The sequence below is a fragment of the Epinephelus lanceolatus genome, chromosome 20 (genome assembly GCF_041903045.1).
Source record: "Epinephelus lanceolatus isolate andai-2023 chromosome 20, ASM4190304v1, whole genome shotgun sequence".
NCBI lineage: Eukaryota > Metazoa > Chordata > Actinopteri > Perciformes > Serranidae > Epinephelus > Epinephelus lanceolatus.
Window position 1 is genome coordinate 17,072,590 of NC_135753.1, and position 18,368 is coordinate 17,090,957.

The 18,368-nt window shown below is 41.4% G+C and overlaps 1 long non-coding RNA gene and 1 pseudogene across 3 annotated transcripts in view; one reads left to right on the forward strand and one right to left on the reverse strand.

The window, feature by feature from the left end:
• Positions 1-17,449, forward strand: part of LOC144458946 (uncharacterized) — a 51,652-nt gene extending 34,203 nt beyond the window's left edge. For 2 of the 3 annotated variants that reach the window (XR_013488280.1, XR_013488279.1), the window contains exons 3-4: positions 16,933-17,044; positions 17,377-17,449. This is a non-coding gene — a long non-coding RNA (uncharacterized LOC144458946). Of the gene's footprint in view, positions 1-14,943; positions 15,094-16,932; positions 17,045-17,376 lie in introns of all 3 variants that reach the window. The other variant, XR_013488281.1, reaches the window with a different exon arrangement.
• LOC117265087 (SERPINE1 mRNA-binding protein 1 pseudogene) lies at positions 15,379-16,887 on the reverse strand (annotated as a pseudogene).
• Positions 17,450-18,368: the final 919 nt, after the last annotated feature.

An 18,368-nucleotide genomic window follows, 5' to 3' on the forward strand; every position in this document is an offset into this window, starting at 1 on the left:
CAGCTGTACGGACAAGCTGCAAGGTCAGGAGAAAGTCACATGTACATCTTCATCTTAATTTGTCTCACAGTGGCTGAAGCAATTGGGTCTGATTTATCAATGTCATATACAGAGCTCAGATGGAGGATTATGAGGATGAAGGAGGGTTACAAATGACAGAAATGGGGCTCAAATTGGGTTTTGGTCGGACAGCCCTGCGGGGAGAGTTTCAAAGGCGGCAGGTCGTGCAGCTCTGGTTCAAACCCTGCTGATGTGTCATAGAGCAAACTCTATCCTATACTGAAGCTAATGAGGAGGGAGTTCCCTTCAGGGATAATTTGAGAAAAAGAAAAACTTATAAAAAAGTATGTGAGTTCGGTTGATCTAATACAAGCAGAACACAACAACACGCTAACAGCATTTGACTCGAACATTCAAAATATGTTTTTGACTAGTAATGAGCACAAACTGTAACTCCTGGTTGGTATTTTTATTTTTATATATTGTTCCTACTGAGCAGCTGCATACATTTAATGAGCCTGCTATTTGCAGAGCTTTTGGGATCAAAGCATTCGGATGTTCATGGTCAAACTTCACATGACAACTCCACACTGTGCAGGGTATTTGTGCAACACTTGGTACTTCATTAAGAAGTAGCTGGAGGTGCATTTTAATTGGTACAATGAAGGTGAGAGCTGTCTCTGATTCTGTGTGCGGTTAAAATTTTGTATTCACACCGCATCATCTAAAGCACATAGTGCACTCTCTCTTTCTATATGGCAGTCCATGAGCTTCTATCACTCTGCTCTGACTTTAGTGGTTGTAAAGCTGAGTATGAATCTACAACTACATGCCAAACCACTGCTAGCCATCTTTACGTCCTGATAATTTAGTTGCTGCTGACAGGACTTAATAGAAATGCACTTCCAGGGCCTTTAACATCCCTCTTGGCCTGATATATGAATTAATATCTGCCTGTCCAATTTCCCAGAAGCTGCATGAATGAATTCACACTTGGACACGTCAGTTTCCGCCGAAGTATGCCTCTGGATTTAAATTTTATTGATCCACGTGGAGAAAGGTTTGCTTGTCATGTGTTTTAACTTGCTGTAGGCCTATTGATGGTAGCACGCCCAGAGAACATTAACATACGCTGGTGTCTGAAAAACATCATGTAGCTGTATAGTACAGACTGGGTAGTGACCATTGCCTTCGATGTTTGGGTTGGTTAGGTTTAGGCTAAAGGGGTGGGACTGGTAAGGGTTAGGATACAAATGTCAGGGTAACCCAGTCAGCGACAGGGTAAGGCAAAGTAGGGTGGGTCATGCCTTAGCCATTACAGGAAGCTCAAATTTGCTACCGGGTCAGCCTATCAAACGTCTGAGTGCTCATGAATCTGTAACATGACTTCACTTAGTGCAGCAAAGGCGCTGCATGAATGAGTGAGGACTGATTAAATAACACTCAGATCAGGCCCTCTGCCAGCCAAGGCCAAAGGTACATTCAAGTGCCCATTGGATGGTTGTTATTTCAGTTTCAGCGTGTTCATGAACTTCAAAATGTAATATTAAGTAATAATAGATGCCACAAAGAAGATGTGCTGATTTTAAAACTCAGAGCATTTAAATAACCACCCAGTTCATATTTTATTAAGACTTAAAGTTACGTATAATTAAGTGTGGGTACCACCTAAGTGACAGGCTGCCAATAGTGTCTTCGGCTACAGTCAGATCCACCCCTTGCTCCTCCACAGCTCCACCCTCTCACCCAAATACGGTCATTTCTGGCCTCAAAAAACCAAGATGGCGACAGTCATAATGCTGAACTTGAGGCTTCAGAATGGAAGTACGCAAACCAATGGGTGACATCACGGTAGCTACAGCCATTATTTTTGTAGTCTATGGTTGATACTAGGGTTAGATACCATTCACATTTGAACCAGTATAGGTACTGGTTCCAGTACCTGGAATTTGGTAGTGGTACTCAACTGTACCATTTTTCAATGCTTTACTTTCTCTGTAAAAACAAAAATATGATGTTTGAACAAGCTGCAGAGGTGAGTTATTGGACTAAAATGCAGCTAGGTACTAAGCTACTACTACATTAATACTGAAAAGAAAAAAGACTAGACACAAACTATTGTGTCAGATCAGCACTGCAGCGATAGTTTTGCTCACTTGGAGGCCCACAGAATACAGCCTCAGGGTGCTTCCTTATCCTATCTTAAGTTTAACCCAGTGGCTCCGCGGTGCTCCGTTGCTAGTCTCTGAGTACTCAAGTACAGAGTTCTTTACCTGACCCAAGTTGATACCTTAAAGGTATCAAATATAGATAACCAGTCCTACTCCAGACCAGCTGATGGACCTCCTTACTTGCATGGATTTATTTTTTGCATAGTTTTAAAACTTGAATATACAAAAACAGGTTTGCACGTCAGAAACTGCTACTTTTGGAAATGTAATTGTATCACCACGTGATGTTTCAGTCACCAGCCCTTCATCAGACGTAAACAAGATACAGAAACACACCTCTAAATATACAACCAATGGTGGTCGCCCAACAGATCATGTGGTAACAAATTCAAGGTGAAATTGTAGAGGAATATATATTTATATTCATTTATTTTTAAAAATTTGGGGATTTTTTTTAATTTGGTGGCCTCTTATACTACAAAAAGTAGTGATACTCAATGAGAAATACCACAGTGATGTAATAAATCTTGAGCTGTATGTGAACATGGTTTAATTTTAAAACTTCACTTTTGCTTCACAGTTGAATGGAAACACGACTACTGTCTATGGAAAAGACTTAATGGAACTTAAACTTCTGGGATAAGGAGCGCCTGTAATAGCCCTTCTCGCTCTGGAGTGCTATTGCACAATTCAAGACTGTGCTTGTGGTAACACTAAAGTGATTGATATTCATCCTCTGGGTACCACTGGGATATCAAATGTCATGGCAATCCATCCAACAGCTGTTAAGGGATTTCACTAGAAAGAAAAAATGTCAAGATCATGGTGGGAAAGTCAGTGGATTACCGAACTCAGTATGCCTTTACGAAAGTTATGGCAATCCATCCAATAAAGTTACTGAGATATTTCAGTCAAAGTGGTGGAGCAATGCCTCCAGCGCAAAAACGTGCTGCAGCCTATAGAACAGCTACAGCACTTTAAGTAACAGGACATCACTTACAACAGTAGTGGTGTTGCCGTTGTGACTGTTTTTCTGATTACAATGGTCTTTCCCTCCTTTCAAAACATTCTGGGACAAATATTAAATTGCATTCATGTTCTCCCAGGTCACTGCTCTAATGAATTGAGGCCATTAACATCATCAGCAGCACAATGTCACAGACTCTTGTTAGTATGCGTCAGTGTCTCCGATGACGCCCTCAAAGCTTCAGTGCATCAGCAGGGGTGTTGATGAAACCGTATTAATAATGTGGCAACACAAAAGCTTTTCCTTTATTCTCTTGGCCTAATGCACTGCGGCATTAGCCTCAGTGCTCCTATTATACAATGTACAGTCAAATCAGTGCCACTGCAGCCGCGTGTTATTAAGTGCAGATGGGAAAAACAGCCCGCAGCCTCACAGCACAGCATCAGAGTGATTTATCACATTAATTCCTCTGATGGGGGCGATTCATTTTGTGATGTATACAAACCATTGCCAACAAACACACATACTCCTGAGCATATGTAATAGAGCATTCATTTTCAAGCAGCCTCATTACAAAGCAATAATTGTGGAGCGGCCATAATAAACGCTGCTAATCTCATTGTCATATTTGAGTTTGTTCAAGTTTGTTTTTGATTTACGAGGCTTGTTTAGCTCAGACAGACTGCAGCCAGTTCTTTTTATGTACAGGTCCCTCATGAGCTCCCCAGAAAGCTTTTTTATTTAAATGATTTAATATATGAAACCTTTCTAAAGGTCACCACTTATTCTGGCATGACTGCCGCCTATGGTTGTCATGGAAACGTGGACACAACTGAGCAGCGAGTGATTCACTACATCGCCAACAGACCACATCCCTACCTCCATCTGTCTGGTGTGTCATTGACTGTGTGCGCCCATCTGAAGATGAGGGAGGGAGCTGCTCTGATGCACACAGGCATCCCTTGATGAAATATTAAAATGTAGATCAAACTGAGCTGCATTCATTGTTCCTGACCTGTAAAATATATGTCGGAGCAAGCGAGTAGATCAGTGAGGGACGCAACCTCCCCAGTTCAACGTCAAATAAGGTGTGAGGACAGAGAGTTTGAAATGCTGTTCAACAACTGACCAGCACTTCATCGGAAGTACGTTAACTCCTTTAGAAAGTAAACCAAAATTAAACTTTGAGAAGCTGTTCATAGCTTTGTTTTAAGTAAAATTGTTTTTGTTAGTGGAGTCTGGTGGCTTTAAGATAACAGCTTTAGTTCCCCGTTGGAAAAAGACACACACTTAAACTTAAGACTTAGGTTGGTTTTTTTAGATGGCTAAAACCTAACCACTTAAGACAGCATTCACTCAGCGCTGATTGATTATATGTACAGTACAGGCCAAAAGTTTGGACACACCTTCTCATTCAATGCGTTTTCTTTATTTTCATGACTATTTACATTGTAGATTCTCACTGAAGGCATCAAAACTATGAATGAACACATGTGGAGTTATGTACTTAACAAAAAAAGGTGAAATAACTGAAAACATGTTTTATATTCTAGTTTCTTCAAAATAGCCACCCTTTGCTCTGATTACTGCTTTGCACACTCTTGGCATTCTCTCCATGAGCTTCAAGAGGTAGTCACCTGAAATGGTTTTCCAACAGTCTTGAAGGAGTTCCCAGAGGTGTTTAGCACTTGTTGGCCCCTTTGCCTTCAGTCTGCGGTCCAGCTCACCCCAAACCATCTCGATTGGGTTCAGGTCCGGTGACTGTGGAGGCCAGGTCATCTGCTGCACCACACCATCACACCTCCTCCTCCATGCTTCACAGTGGGAACCAGGCATGTGGAATCCATCCGTTCACCTTTTCTGCGTCTCACAAAGACACGGCGGTTGGAACCAAAGATCTCAAATTTGGACTCATCAGACCAAAGCACAGATTTCCACTGGTCTAATGTCCATTCCTTGTGTTTCTTGGCCCAAACAAATCTCTTCTGCTTGTTGCCTCTCCTTAGCAGTGGTTTCCTAGCAGCTATTTGACCATGAAGGCCTGATTGGCGCAGTCTCCTCTTAACAGTTGTTCTAGAGATGGGTCTGCTGCTAGAACTCTGTGTGGCATTCATCTGGTCTCTGATCTGAGCTGCTGTTAACTTGCAATTTCTGAGGCTGGTGACTCGGATGAACTTATCCTCAGAAGCAGAGGTGACTCTTGGTCTTCCTTTCCTGGGTCGGTCCTCATGTGTGCCAATTTCGTTGTAGTGCTTGATGGTTTTTGCGACTCCACTTGGGGACACATTTAAAGTTTTTGCAATTTTCCGGACTGACTGACCTTCATTTCTTAAAGTAATGATGGCCACTCGTTTTTCTTTAGTTAGCTGATTGGTTCTTGCCATAATATGAATTTTAACAGTTGTCCAATAGGGCTGTCGGCTGTGTATTAACCTGACTTCTGCACAACACAACTGATGGTCCCAACCCCATTGATAAAGCAAGAAATTCCACTAATTAACCCTGATAAGGCACACCTGTGAAGTGGAAACCATTTCAGGTGACTACCTCTTGAAGCTCATGGAGAGAATGCCAAGAGTGTGCAAAGCAGTAATCAGAGCAAAGGGTGGCTATTTTGAAGAAACTAGAATATAAAACATGTTTTCAGTTATTTCACCTTTTTTTGTTAAGTACATAACTCCACATGTGTTCATTCATAGTTTTGATGCCTTCAGTGAGAATCTACAATGTAAATAGTCATGAAAATAAAGAAAACGCATTGATTGAGAAGGTGTGTCCAAACTTTTGGCCTGTACTGTACATAACGCAGGGGGTTTCTACCCAGAATTTATCGCAAACCAACATGATTTGGTCTGTAATTTTGTAAATATCTGCTGTGGCATAAGGCTTTGCAAAAGATGTGGACAGCCTCTATTCATCTCCAGCATGAACAAATTTCAGTTTTCATCCAACAGCTGCACTTTAGAGTTATGAGTATTCCTCAAAGTGTCACCAAAAAAAGACACAACTTCTTTTTCGTGTCCATGTTCAGGCTCTCAAGCCATTTCATCCTTGTGTGCTTGAAACTTCACTGCCCATAAAGACCAAGGGTACAAAAAAACAATAGGGCTTGATATTGTGCTTTTTCAGCCACTTGGGCAAGTGGTGATGGAATGTTTTACCTGCCCGATATCCAAACTTACCGATCCAAAATGGAAAATGCAGGCCAATTTAACAAGGACTTGGACTAGGGCTATATCCAACTCAGAAATATGTAAGTAAAATCAGATTTATCTGTTTAATACAAATATTAAACATATTAAAAATAAACAAATATTATATATTAATTTTTTTTCTATGTAAAGTTTGAGAGTTTTGACAGGGTTCGGTGACACTTTTAGGGTGACAGACAGTGACGTTCACATATAGGCTACAAGCCAAGTTAGGCCTCCAAGCTAACTATGCTAGCAGCAGATTGGAAATATGCAACAACATTTTTTGCAGACTCTATACATTTAAAAAAAAGCCAGACAGTGTATCATATTAAGTTGCTGTGAGCTGTAAATTCACCACTTCTACGCAGAAGGCAGAGGATAACGTTATCTTGTAGCCTGACTGGGCCAAGCCGCTCTTCCTCCAGGCAGCTGCTTACATCTCACTCAAGCCCCTTTTACACTGCCAGACTTTCCATGAATGTTGGGCCATTTCGCCAGAAAGCTGCGAGTGTTTAGACACACAGAGCCAGATTGGTGGGTTGATCTGAGGTGCCCAATTTTCCGCCTCGTAGGGTAGTCATATTTGTGGATCCCTTTCAGTTTAAAAAGACTGAGGCAGCCTTCTAACCTATTGGTTAGGTTTAGGCATGAGGAGTGAAATTGGTCAGGGTCAGGGTCAGGGTAAGAATGTCGAGGCCAATTAGAGGCAGAGGAAGGCAGAGAAGGGTGGGTCAAGCCTTTCCTGTCCAAGAAAACACAAATTTGCTGGTGAGCCATGTGAAAGCAAGAAGCACTCACTCTGCAGCTTATTGTCCCCAGAGGTAAACTGCCACCGACTGTCCCCCCAAAAAAGAAAAACACACTACTCCGCTAGAAGAATCTCAGTTGAGTGAGGAGTCTCTGACTGATGTTCTGAATCTTCGACTTTCAGGGGGCAGCCCTAATTTGGACAAGTATTCCAATATATTAACATAGAAAACATACAGTTTACAGGTAACAATAACACGGCTGACACAATTCTAACTTAAACAAACATTTTACTTGCCAGTTTTAAGTTGATGGAGGAACATTTCGAGCCAAAACCATCGCTCATTATTCCATTGCGCAGTGCCTTTGAGATGAGAGCTGCCACAGACACACAGCCTCAGACTGGTCGACAGACACAACCCAAGGCATCATGGACAGCCACTGGGGACAGCCAACAACAACAGTGATTGTTCTCAATGCAGAGAAGTAGATAAATAATCACAGTAGATATTCAGTGTTGGATTTATCATTATGGATTTACTTTACAAAGTCTTCAAAAAGATGCAGCAGTTCAAGGCTGGATTACAGATGCTGAGAGGGAGACGATCATATCTGAGCACTCTTTGGGACAGTACAGCGGTTCGCGTTAGCTTCTGGCAGGGCTGCACCATCAGGCAAACCAGGCAATGTTCGTCCCACTGCCCTTGAAAAGATACATAACACTGGACATCACATTTATTTTTCAAATGCCCAATTGGACAGCTGCATGAGGCATATCATGTGCCCAAACACCTGGGTTTACTTGTCCAGCCTTGTCTTATGTAATTCCCTTTTTGTTTTGTTTTGTTTTGTTTTTAATCAGAAATATAATAAAACTCCAGAGACATCATTATCTTAGGCAGTCATGAGCATCATTCATATATTGTACTCGCCAAGTGGAACAAGTTTATTATTTAGAGAAAAGCGTCATGTTTCCTGAATGCGGGGAGTAATAAAACCCATTTTTATGAAATGTTAAGATTGTATCTGTTTACACAGAGAAATGAGATTCCTTGCACATAAATTAAAAATGACGTTATTGCTGAAAATAGCCATCCGTTCCCCATATTAACTTGTGAATACAAAGCAAGTTTGTTTTATGATAGTAATTTAATTTTCTCTAAGCGCTAATACAGTTGTTATCTTTATAGATTTGTCTCAATGTTTTTCCTTTGTATTTTTGTTTCTTATTGTCAGCTCTGATTTTGCGTGTGCCATTTTCAAACATTTAAATCAAACCAAATAACAATACATATAAAAACTAAATTAAATCAGCAAATTAAATGAAAACAAGTAGTCTTAGCTGTGTCTTTGATTATACATACAGGCCATTGCACAGATTTAGTCCATAAAAAAACCTCTGTCTCTCCATGCCTCTTTTCCTGAGCTGTACATTTAATACAGTAGTAATAATAATGGATGTATAAAAGGAGAAGTGGTCCTCTGAGGGTGCTAAACCATTACGAGCCTCATGAACTGGAAAAAACATCTATAGGTGATGGAAAGCCTGTTGTGGTTAGTGTCTTCCTTCTTGGAAACAATATTTATGATTAATGTCTGTGTCTGGTAAATTGGTAATCACAGTCATAATTCCATTTTGTCTAAATGAGGCAATATGAATGTTAAATAGACAGTTATTGCTCTGTGGTGAGGAGGAGCCATCTGTACGTGTGATACATGGCTGATGTTTTAACCATCTGATCCCATCAGTGATTTCATCATCAAAGCACACCTGATGCCAAAGGCAAAATGACACCATGTGTTACAGTATGTTACATAGTTCATATATTAACTACCAGTCCCCGCATTGTGACTGAATTGAGTTATTTCTGTATGTTATTTCTGTATCTGAATTGAACCCGCGGCCGCTGCATGAAAGGACACAGCCTTTGTACATAGGCGCCCTCTCTAACAGATGAGCTAGTGGGTGCAACTTCATATAAGTTCATATACAGCCACATGTAAAATGCCTGCATATTTGACCATAATTATAAAGATGTATCTTTCCTAACTTATGTGGATAACTATCAAAATGCAGAACAGCAAGAAAATCTTTCCGGTGCAGCCACATGAAATGCACTTTGACAATAATTTAAGCAGTCTCAAGACTCAACAGGAAGTGTCTCCAATCAAAAAGCATAGGCGTTTTCTAACTCCCGCCCCCCTTAGTTACCGCTCGTCCCCACTCTTCATATTGTGCTACTTGGGCAGAGGCTCCAGCGTTACTAAAATGACCCAGAGACAGCCTTTTGCATTGTATGTTGCTGCAGAAGGGGTTGGCAGTTTGGTTTGGGCAGCAAAACTATGTGGTTATGGTAAGATGTCAAAGCACCCACTTTGAGTGGTACAGAAGCGATGATAAGAAAGGGCTGGCTATGTGGTTCAGGGCAACAAAATCACTTGGTTATGATGCAGAAGTGCCCTGTGGCATAAACCCGGCCGAAAGAGGGCATAGGTGGTTAGGTTTAGGTACCAAAACTACTTGGTTAGGTTAGTAAAAGGTCACAGATATTGCTACAAAACACCTAGTATCGAATGGCATGAACACAGCAACCGATGTTGTTTGTTGGTCTCAAACATTGTTCTGGGTTAAAATCTGGTGTTTGCTGGACCCCTCTAACTCTCCTCCTACCCATGCCCGTGGGAACGTATCTTCACTGAGGGGCTCTGCATAGTATAAATGTGTGCACATGACTATGGATGTGCACGTGCTTACAGGAGCTACAAGAAAACTGCTCAGACGTATTTACATCAGTGGCTTTGTCAGGTGTTGGTCTGAAGAATGTGCGCTCCCTCCCCTTAGAATTAATTTCTCTTTAGACTGTATGTGCCAAAATTTCTGTAATTTCATTTTAAATGGTTTCAGACGTGAAGCCATTTACATTAACTGGGCAAATCATAACATGTTGTCCACTTATCGCCTGCTCCATCTGCTGCCATACAACTCCATCCCAATGGCTATGACCCTGCAGTGGATGTCCCTTGCGTCCAAGATATTTTATGGATCTAAGGGTGTTTTCACACTTGGTCTTTTTCAGCCTTCTAAACAGACTCAGAGCGGTGACTCAGCACTTTTTGTGATTATGGGAACACTCCAAGAGAACTCAGACCCCTGAAACGAACACCTCAGAGGGGTCGCTTTGCTCTTTGTCATTGTATTTAGCCCTCTAGATCGCATGCTGTTGCACTGGGACGCTTGAAAAACATAGGAAACCAACCAAAGCCTGGTGCATCTCACTTAGACCCCAAATGATGCCCAAGGGGCGCATTTTGACACCCTGGGAGTAAGACCAAGCTGCCAGCATGGAGAGCACTTTTACCATGGCAACGGCACTGTAGGTAGTAAATTAGTTAGCCGGACATGCTAATGATTGCAGCTTACGATAAAACAGAAAACACACTGTTTAATTTCATGTTTATAATGTTGGACAGGCTAGAAAAAGACACCACCGCCTCAAATCCAAGGACATTCTTGCTGTGCCAAATTACAGTTGTTAAGTTCTATTTGGAAAATAATTGTGTAGGAGTGGGTTAGACAAAATTAAGGAACAGCAACGTGCTGCATTTTGAGTGTCATATTGGGAAACTGTTGCTAACACAATGACCTCTGCAATTTCAGGCAGACTCTCTGGGGGATGTCAAACGTTACTGTGATACGAAGATCATTAGACCGCCTCCTCACAAAACACAAAAACTGAATTTCAGCTGTGGATGATAGCTTCCACTGTAGTGTGCTGGCTCTATTATGAATCACATTCATCCACTGATGTGTTCAGTTTTTGATGTGTGTATGAATGCATGTGTACATGGCTTTGAAATGAATGGAGGACGAACACGTCTCTGTGAAATGAAGCTGCCCAGATATGCATCAACGGGGTCTCCAGGCTTCTATGTTTCCCGTGTTCTATGTTTCCCGCTTGGTTGAGCGGGCAACATAGAACCTTTTTTGTGTAAGTGGGGAACATAGAAGCTTTTTTGCAAGGTTAAGTGGGACACATAGAACCCTGGAAACATAGATACGCTCCCTGCATCAACACGCCTATTGATCCTGCCTATTGATAGCTCTCACTTCTCATTAAGTCGCAGGCATCCATCAGAAAGTCGTCGGTTTCCCTGCTGACTGCTGGTGGAAGATCACAGCGAGAAACTTCAATGTACCGTGGCCGCCATGCAGAGGGGGACACCTCACTCTGTGGGAAACACAGTCCTCGCTGCAGATTACATCAGGCTTACATCTGACACAAAGGTGTTGTGAATGTGTGTGTTTATTATTCATGAAACACACAGTGCACAAAGCTGTGTCCGTGGGGAGCTTCCACACTGGCCGCTGATGCTAAACAAGTTTTAAGACCGAGGGGCAAATCATTCAGTACAGAGCGCACGTCTGTGAGACAGTAGGATCTCTGCAGTGTGTTTTCTCTGGGTAATATCAGGCTCCAGCAGGTTTGTGATCCGTCTCTCTGTTAGTTTTTTTTTGGGGATATTAGAATTGACAACTATATTCAACTCAAGGCAAACAAACTGACAAAATATGAGGATTTTTACTAAAGAAAATAAAGCAGGACCCTAATACTTTTATACAGTTTCTAACATTTTACCTCAGACAAGTAATAAAACAAAGATACGAAAAAAGTTATAATCAACCAGAATTTTCCTTTACATCAGGAAATACAAAGATTAAAGGTCCAGTGTGTAGGACTTAGAGGCATCTGAAATGGTATATGATATTCATAGTTACATTTTTATTAGTGTATAATCATCTGAAAATAAGAATTGTTTTGTTTTTGTTACATTAGAATGAGCTGTTTATATCTACATATGGAGCAATTCCTCTTTCACAGAGTCGGCTATGTTGTTTCTACAGTAACCCAGAGGGGTCAAACCAAATACTGGCTCTAGTTAGGACCATTTGCGTTTTCGTGTTTGCCACTGTAGTTCTCCCACACTCTTGGCACAAGGAAGAAGGTTCAAGTTAGTTTTTCTCACTACAGAAAAATGTGTCTCTAACCCCCCCCAAGCCAAATTTGAATGGTCAAAGAAATCGCCAGGTAAAATTAAGTTTCAAAATTGTGAGGTGCTGTGGGCGTGTCTGCTGAAAGAGCTGAAACAACAACAACAAGCCGCTGCGCAGCAAGACTCTTGTTCGGCAGCTAACATTAGCACAAAGCAAACACCTACAAATGTGAGCAGTAACTGTCTGCGAGGAAGGTAGCTGAATGACTAAAAGGCACGTTTGTGTTTATATTAGGGCTGTGAAGCGATTAAAAAAAAAAACATGCTCTGTGATTAATGAATCTAAATTAATTGCATGCATCAACTTTTATTGTGAGAGTATTTAAAACATTTCAGTTCAAATGAACTCTGGCAGATGTGTCGTAGTAAAGCTGCAGGATTTTGGACACAATGTCCCCCTGTCCTCCACCACCAAATCCGTTCTACAGTCCATTTTGCAAGGGAGTTAGTCAGTCAGTCACAGGTAGACTTACTTAGTTTGCATCTGAACGCCTGGTCGAGTGTGGCTTGATGAGGCTGGCTGCGAGCGTTGAGGTTATATTTCAGGCTTGCAGGACTCCGATGGTATGAAAATTCCTCACTGTAGAAATTGCGGAGAACAGTGCGTTTATCAACAGATCCATCTGGATGTTTTTTAAATGTGAATGTTCCATTCACGGGGCCAAGCAGTTTCATCTCGTCTGCCATCATGTGACACAGCCACTGTGCCCTTCAATGATGCACTGGGTCTAAGGACACCACTGGACACGATTAATCAGCGTTAATTTTTTGAATGCGCTATTTTTTCTGTGATTAATTAATCACAGTGGACGCATTATTATAACAGACCTAGTTAATATGATTATGGCATTTAACAGAGATGTTTATTCTTTATTCATGAATTACACTGATTAAGTAAGAGAACTTGTGGGCCGCAGCAAACTTGCCACTGATGGATGGGCTGAACAAGACGACAGTGATGCTATGTGCTCTAACGTTTGTACTAACATAGGTTTTATAAAGGAGGGGAGAGTTGATGTTAACGATGGCTCCAGTGTGTCATTGAGCTATGATTTCAGGCACATGCAAAAATCCTGAACCTTCTTTGACCTTTCTTTGGCTCCCTCCCTCATACAACTCCCTCATACATTTGTAATTTGACTGAACAGAGATGTGACTGTAGCTATAGTCTGAGAACTTTTTCTTTTTACCTTTAGTAGATACTGCAGGTGCCCCACAAAATATATATGTACTGTCGCATGCAGTACGCACACAGTCGGGACATACTACTTTCTCATAACATTAAGCCCTGAACCCTAACCCTCTTGCTTTTATATCTGTTACCTTGCAGATACAACAAACGCTGAGAGAGACAGAGATCAACTCGGAGAGATCTGCTGTTGTTACTTTGCAATGTGTGTAGTTTAACTTTAAAGTTATAACTGCACAGTTTGTAGCTTCTAACATATTTGTGACAGTGAAATTACATCTGCAGTTCTCTGTCAGTTATTTTTATATTCATTTCCATTTGTTGTTTGTAATATTTATGATTATTTTGTTCACTTAAATAATCAATATTCTTATTGTTACTGTTCGACTGGTCATCAGTAACTTGAATGCGCTGTCGTCCATCTTTTGACAACTGTCAAACAGCTGTCAATGAGCTGTCAAGCTGACATCTGTTTGCATGCTGGCTTGCATACTGTAAAATTAGACTGGATGTAGTAGAACATCCTGGTATTTTTTGCATACTGCATTTGACATACTATGTATTGGGACATACTAAATCTTTTCCTGGCATACTATACAGTATGGTCGTGTGGATATTGGAATGCACAGTTTGTCTCGTTGTCTGTTCCTTGGCGCACCGACTGACCAAGAAAGCTTTTATGTGCTCTGCTCCTCTCACTTGGAATAACCTTCAAAAACAGTTGAAACTACGTGAATTGGTCCCTCTGCCTGATTTTAAAACTCTCATAAGTACAAGGATGTATGACTTGGTTGATTCTTGTCATTGTGCGTAGGTGTTGTAATATTTCTCCATGTTACTGTGTATCTTTGTGTTTTTCTTTGGCTGCAACTTTTTTGTGTACTTCTGTCCTACCAGGTCTCACTTGTGAAAGAGATTGTTGGTCTCAATGGGACTTACCTGGTTAAATATTGGTTAAATTAAAAAAAAAAAACAGCTAGATACCACACACTGCTCCTTTAAGCTTAAAGGATAAGTTTGATGTTGAGTATAATGTTACAGCATATAAAACTGGCATTCAGTCATCACAGTCTGCAGTTATAATATTAATAATAATAAACTTTATGTATATAGCACATTTCAAACCACAGTTATAAAGTGATTTACAAAAAACAGAACACATTTAAAAACATAGAGAGAATGAAATGAGAGCCAGACACGTTAAAACAGGGTAGGATGAATAAAAAAATAAAACATAAGTAAAATCAGTGGCCCTCATCTCCTCAGGCAGGCCATACACTGGTCATACACTGAAATAATAATATGATGCTTTTCTGACAATCAAATACAAATTTCCCACGAGAACAGGTTCATTTATGACACTGTTACTAACTGGTAAGTTTTTAAGTTGGTCATACTTTCCTGCTTTTTGAAATTAAATCAGCATGAGTCCATAGTTTACATCAGGACACATAGATTACATTAATGATTTTCCTCTGTCAGTGAAAGCCCCTCGTGCAAACTTGCCTCATCATTTCTGGCCTCTCTCCACACTTCCCATCACTCCTGCCTCCTCCTCCAACTTTTTCACCGCATCAACTCCTAAATTCTCCAACTTTCCTCCCCTCTCTCTGTTTGATGTAGAGGACCGCCTGTGTGCACTCCAATCCCTCGGCCATTGATTGTAAATGTCCCGCTCGCTCGCAGGGCACAGTCAGCATTCTCGGAGATGATCGGCTGCTCCTCTGAGTCGTAGATCAAACACAGTGTGGCCTGCTGCCTCCACACCTCAAGGTGCATCTCATAAACATCTACAGGATGGATGTGCTTTAGGGAGACTTTTGTTGCATTCACAGATCTGTTATGTGTTCGATTATAATTCTATAATTTCACTCCACTGATGTCTGATGGCAAAACTCTTACTCTGTTTTCTGTCTTATGCTAAAATTATATTTTAATGTTAATATACATCATTTTAACCAAGGTTTATTCTCGTTACTCCAGTAACTGGTTGTGATTTTTCATGAGGAGTGCCTATGATCTATTTATTTTTCACGGACACCAACGTCATGTCCTCAGTATTGAGAATTTGGGGTAGGGATGCAACCAAGATAATTTCCATCTGCTCATTATTTTCTTGATTAATCAATGAATTGTTTCATCTATAAAATATTTTAAAGTCAACACTGGTAGAAAGCAAAATGACCATCAGAAATTCCCAGGTGATGCTATCAAGTAACCTTTTTTGTCTGCCTGAGAGTCTAAAGAAATTTAGTTTATTGTCATATATTATAATGGTGTGAGGAAGAGCATGAGGTTTGAAATGTCACATTGTTGGTGAATTAAATATTTACTTTCTTATCTTCTGCCTTTGACTTATGCAGCACAAATCCTTTGTTCCAATCAGCTCCCTCATTGACCTGACGGATGTTGAACTCCACCTTGGCCGATCCTTGTCCTGCATGGTCTTCCATTCATCCAGAGTCATCTCCTTGGGGCCGTCTTCCTTCACTTGCTCAACCTCATTCTCCTTGTTCTCAGTCAGCAGGTGGATGCTCCTCTCCTTCAGGGTTCTTTTCAGTAAAGTTTGATTGGTCAAGCTCGTTTAGTTCATCCTTGACGGTGCCCAAGTTGTGAGATCCACCTCCACCACGCTACTCCTCACCTTTCAGACAAGATCAGTCACTGCCACTGTGTCTATCACATTCATGTTTTCTTCTGGAGTCAAAGCCATCGTTGTGACCCATGCCACAGCCTCTTCTTCCTCAGCCACCTTTGCTATGGCCCGACCTCTCGTCGGCCTGTCATCGATGGTTTTTCCACAGAGCATTTGCCTCCCTCAGACTTCTGCCCAGCGTCACGAGCAGGCCTCTCAAAGTGGCAGCCTGTCCACCAGGCCATCTCTCTGTAAGGGGGGAGCCCCTTTCTGTGGCCTCCCTGGGGTCTGGAGTTATCTCCCTTCAGCTTGCAGCCTCACACCCGCACCGTCTTTCGTAAGTGGGATGGGTGTCTGGTTCTGCTCCTTCATGTCAGTCAGTGGGTCTTTCTGTCTTTTTGGGACTCCTTTTTCAGCTGCTTGACAGCCTTTGCTGCCGTCTTGGCGGCATCAGGAGCAGAAGCCTCCTTCTTTTTCACTTCGGCTTGTTTCAGCAGCTCAAATGTATCTAAATTACAAAGAGGAGTTGCAAATCCTCTCATTTGAAAAGCTAAAACCAGCAAATGTTTGGCATTTTTGTTTGAACAAATGACTGGAATGAGTAATCAGTTATCTACAGCAGCGTCGGGGGGAAACAACAATGGACAATAGGACAACAATGAATGTTACGGTGGCAGAACTCCAAGCAGGCAGAACAGGTGGTGGATGTGTCCAACAACCACCGACTTTCACACAGGAGGCCAGTGTTTGCTTCCCTTAAGATTGTAAAGCCAAACCCTGTTCTTTTTTCCGAAACCTCATTTTGTGTTTCTGTTGCCTAAACCCCACCGTGTGTGTCTCGGCAAAACCTAACCACGTGTTTGTTGTTGAAGGAAAAAAATGTCAATTTGTGGTGTTGTACTGATGTAACATGTTATGTTAATATATTTTGAAAGAGCCTGTATGTAAACGGTACATTTCCTGTATTTTGAAAACAGACAATGCGGCGTCCCAGAATGTCAACAACCAACGCACCCAGAACCTTGCACGACGTATGTGGACTTGGAAAGCCAATGATCAAACGTTGATATGTGACAAGGTGTTCAACTGGTAATCTTGTTAATCAGTGTATGGTTTTGTTTTTATTTTTTGTTGGCAAGTCAAACCTCTTATGTTTTGTATAGGCTTCATGACCATAGGGGGGAGCTTGGAGGTGCTTCGGCACCCCCAAAGAAGCCCATAGCACCCCCATAGCACCCCTGTAGCTCAATTGTGTGACATTATCTTGTGTCACACAATCTTATATCTTATATATCTATGAATAGGCTAATGCATCAATTAGCGAACGTACCATAAATATCGGTGTCGTTCTTTTGTATTGCTCAGTGTGTGTATTATGGCCCGTGAAATATGCTCTCTCTCTCTCTCTCCCTCCCTCTCAGGTGCTGCTATATCTAGGGTTGCCTCGATGATTGTGAAGACCAGCAAAATTAAAATAAAGATGTGTTGTTCAAAGATGGTTGTTGTTGGTGGTCCCTCTAATTCCACAATGTGCATGATTTTTTGTTGATTTGGACTCTGAGTGCTTATATTTTGGTAGGCTATATCCACAACTCCTAAGCACCTCCAATTAATAGTCAAGCTCCTCCCCAGCACCTCCAGGAAAAATCGGCTGCCGCCACCACTGCTCATGACCTCCTCGCTCCGGCCCTGATGTGTTGATGACAGATCGGTTTGCCAGATTCTTGTGTCCATTATGGTGAACAAACAAGTTTGAACTTGCTGAAGTGCTTAGGAATGGAAAAACAAGTTGAATCAATGAGGTGTGTGTTCAAATACTAAAACATAAAACAAGGTTGCATGCAACACGTTTCATGTCAGTCTACCCACTGTGTGAATGAATGGCTCAGATTGAAGAACACAGCTTGTGAGATACAGATTATACCAACAGGGGTTCACCTTAGTGAGTTTACTTCGGGGATGGCCGAGTACTTTCTCCAGTAACATAAAGATGAATTACTACCTCCATGTTGGGAGGAATGACACAACAGCAGATCAACACGCTCAGTTTCCCACATACACTGTGTGAATCCTGCAGGGAAAACCTCCAGCCTGAAATAGCTGCTCTCTCCTCTGAACCTACACGTTCTCATCTCTGCCTCTCTGCCTCATATTAGCAAGTGAAGCACTGTGGCACACAGTACACACACACAAGAGAGCTGGTTTGTTATCAGACATCAAGTAGTAATGACCTTCATTACTGTTACAGGTGAGATGATTTAGAAAAAGAAATCAAGGGGAAAACACAGCAGGCTGGAGATGGGGCGGCGATTCACATGCAAAACATAATATCCACGTTTCTTAGATTTTAAGTTGCGTCTGTTTTTAGTCATGAGGAAAATGTAAATGAGGTTTTGATTAAACCAAAATGAAG